This window comes from Colobus angolensis, unplaced genomic scaffold (genome assembly GCF_000951035.1).
Source record: "Colobus angolensis palliatus isolate OR3802 unplaced genomic scaffold, Cang.pa_1.0 Scaffold12, whole genome shotgun sequence".
In the NCBI taxonomy this organism is placed as follows: domain Eukaryota; kingdom Metazoa; phylum Chordata; class Mammalia; order Primates; family Cercopithecidae; genus Colobus; species Colobus angolensis.
This window is the reverse complement of record NW_012113141.1, coordinates 15,152,046-15,156,001: the sequence shown is the minus strand read 5'-3', so window position 1 is coordinate 15,156,001 and position 3,956 is coordinate 15,152,046.

Here is a 3,956-nt window from a genome sequence, read left to right as displayed (position 1 = left end):
GGGTGGCGGTGCGGCTGGATGGAAGGCCACCTTTGCCTGAGTTCCTGAGAGAGGCAGGTGGAGCAGAAGACCTTTGTGTAATCAGACCTGTCAGATATCTCCAAGCCATTTATGTGAACTTGCCCTAAAATACTGTCTTTACGTGTAAATGTACGCACAGGTACACACGTTACAAGGCAAGTGTTTGTGAGAGGTAAATGTAAAACGATTTGGGGTTGGACTCCGAAATTCCGTTACTGGTTTCTTCCCTTGGCTGGGGAGGCACCTGTGTACCTATTTCTCCAGCGCTGTGTGGTACCTGCCGAGGCAAAGGGCAAAGAGCCAGTGTTAGCATGATATATGCTGATAGTGCAAAACCTTGCTTGCCAACTCTCCCCAGATTTCCTGGCCTAAAGTGGAAACCGAAGAGGAGGGGTTTTTATTTACAAACGTTAAGAATATAAGGTTGAGAAAGGCAACTTCCTAATACATTTCCCCAGCACTGTCTGATTGGCGTGGATGATGGAGCCCGCATTCTCTTGTCCTGTAATAGTCTCCACAAAGATGAAGTTTTCAAGGTATCCATTTTATTCACAGGTGGAGAGCCAAACGTTACACTGAAGAGACTGCAGAGAGCAGAGGATGCATTGAAACAGGAAGCCCCTGGGGTTTGGTGCCTACCAGAGTACTTTACACACACACGGTTAATAAATTATTTTTGATGGCAGTAATGCGGCTGTCACCTCTTTCAGCTATAACATTGAGACTTTCCCCATAGGAAAGCTTTTGATTTTTAGTTTGATGGAGCATGCCTTAATCTAGTAGTGCTGAATTATGGTTCCAAAAATTGCAAAAAAAAAAAAAAAAAATTCTTTGAATCCAAATTCCTTTGGCTTTCCAATGTAAAGCACTGCCCTCTTAAGTAAAAACTGACCCAGTCTCTACCTTCTGTGGGTGCTAGGAATCTACTTCCCAGCTAGGAATCTACTTGCCCAGCCTTTCTTGTGTAGCAAATAAAAGCTTTCCTGCAAAACTCTTCAGAATTATAGCAGGTGCTACTGTCAGCTATTTAAGACAGATAATTACTTTTCCAAAGCACTGCTAGTTCATTGCCCACCCCCACCACTGCCAAGATTCCTGTGGTCTCTCCCATTTTTTCTGCCTGGTAGAGTAAATCCAGGGTACAGAAAGGGATGCTGTAATGCTGCAGCTGGGCAAATGCGGGCAAATGTTCCCTTTCCTGAAGCCACAGTCTGACAGCATTCACTCCATGTTCTCTCAATACTCCCTAATGCCTTCTTCATCTGCCTTTCCAAATTCCCTCTACTTCTCATTTCCACTTGGCTTTAACAGCTTATTCATGTATCCCTGTTGAGCTCATTTTGCCCCAGATCCCAAGCCACCGTACTCAGCTACCCATTGGTTGTTCTCACAGTGAACATCATCACTAGAGAGAGAGAGAGAAAAAAAAAATCAAAACATTGCTTTGATAGCCTTGTATTGGGGAACAGGTTGTACCAACCTATCCAAGAATGTTTGGCTGGTGCAACCATCATTAACTTGCAATTTTACTGTGAGGCTCCCTGGTAGCAGGTGGTAAGCACTGGCACTGAAAGTGAGAATGGGGAGGGGGCTGTCCACAGTTGTGTCAAGGGCAAGTGGTGAACCGTCTCACTGCTAATAAGCAGCTAGTTCGTCAGTCCCATGGTAGGGAGGAGCCTCGTTCTGGTGACTCACAGCTCACCGGAGCAGAACGCTGAAGAAGCAGCTTCAGGCTCAGACTCTTAAGACCGGGATTCAAGTTAGAGCTCTGCCACTTATAAGCAATAAAATCACTGTGGGCCACTGTTTTCTCAACTGTGAAATGGAGGTATAATGCCTACATTCTACGTAATTATATGAAATTGTATAGCTAAATGGACTATTCACCTATGGTACCATTTAAGCATTATCCTCTGATATCTTCCTGTGGAGATAATTGTTCTAACAAATGGGTGTGGCATGCCTCAGCCTCTCCTGAGCTTCCCATCTGCCTGACTATAATTACCTGTAGGTACCTCCTATGTGGTCTACTGACACACTAAACTTGGGATTTCTAATCATTGCCTAAAGTTTGACACAAATCAGCATTTCTATTGAAATGCAGTTTTCCCCTCAATGGCACCGATAACCCCAGGCTGAGAGTCTCAGTGCCGTCTCTGACTCCTTATCCCCCATTTCCCAAGTTCAATTAGTTGTCAAGTCATTTACTTTCCACAGTATGATTGTCCAGGGCTTCCTCCATTGCAAAGTCTTTGGTAAAGGCTCATCTTTGAAACCACAAGGCTGTAAATGACCTTAGTGGTCAAACACCTCTGATGTGTCATCTCATCACATGTCCCAGCTGTTGGGTTTCTTCTGGCTCTCTGGAGAAAGGCACTTCCTGGGGAAGACCACCCAGCCTGTCAGTGTACATAATCAGAAAAGTCTTTGTGTTGAGACAAAAGTCAGCCTTACCATATATTCACTCTTTCTCCTTAGCTCATTCTTTATAGATACCTTTTACAAATTAGGTACCAGGCACAAAGGATATAACAGAGAACACAGGTAAGGCTCCTACCTTCATGGAGCTTATATTTTAGAGAGACTAATGATGAACAAACACAGTAGATAAATTTTATAGTCTATCAAAAAATGAAAAGTACAGGTTTGGACCACCAAGAACATGCCTAGTTAGTGTAATTACAAAGGACATCTCTTCTCCAATCCAAGATCCTCAATCTGTTTCCCATCCCCACAAGGCCATGAGAACTTGACTCTCCTAGCAACATGACACCAGAGTGCTCTTTTATTCCCTGTGGGTTCCCTGGCTAGTGTACTCACTTTTGAAGCCAGTGTGGCCTGCAAAATCCTAATATTCTTCATGATGTTTACTAGAATCATGTATAGAGGCAATGTGGTTCCTGAACACATTTCACAGAGTAAACATTTTGCAAAGCATGAATAAGGCTAACCTTCCATATGACTGTATATGTCCTTTTTCTCCCTTGGTCTAGTGTACTCACTTTTGAAGCCAGTGTGGCCTGCAAAATCCTAATATTCTTCATGATGTTTACTAGAATCATGTATAGAGGCAATGTGGTTCCCGAACACATTTCACAGAGTAAATGCAAAGCATGAATAAGGCTAACCTTCCATATGACTGCATATGTCCTTTTTCTCCCTTGGTCTAGTCCACTACTGTGATTATAATGATACACATTTTTTAGTAATCATGGTGGCCTTTGTAAAATAAAAGTTGATTGTTTTCTTCACAAGTCTCAACCAGTAATTTTATTTCTTGGGGGTTCTTGATGCTGTATGTGTAGGACGAAAAATCCAAAAATCTACTGGAAAATCCCCACGTGGATCACATTATTCATAACAACTTGACTCCCAAGCATTTCTGCATTAAAACCCAATATCATAAATAAGTGAATAATAAAATACAAGAAGTATACAGAGCAAAATCTGAAAGTGTAAAGTGAAGAATTCCAGTTCTAACCATATGGAAGTCACAAAAAAGATGATTGTAACAATCTTCAAAGACTTAAGGTATTTGGAATGTTACCAAATTGCACTATCATAAATTAGAAAATGCTGACTACTGTATAACAGGATGTGGAATTAGAAGTTTTTAATAAGGCACTAAGGAAAAAAATAGATGTGATTTTTTTAGTGGGAGTTGCCAGAAAACAATACTCAAATTTCAAAACAGGTTAACTATGAACTGGGTAGGTAGCACAACAAATTGTAGATTGGGGGAGAATTTTTTTTTGAGACAACGTCTTGCTCTGTTGCCCAGGCTGGAGTGCACTGGCATGATCTCGGCTCACTGCAAACTCGCCTCCCAGGCTCAAGTGATTCTCCTGCCTCAGCCTCCCAAGTAGCTGGGATTACAGATGCCCACCACCATGCCTGGGTAGTTTTTGCATTTTTAGTAGAGACAGGGTTTCACC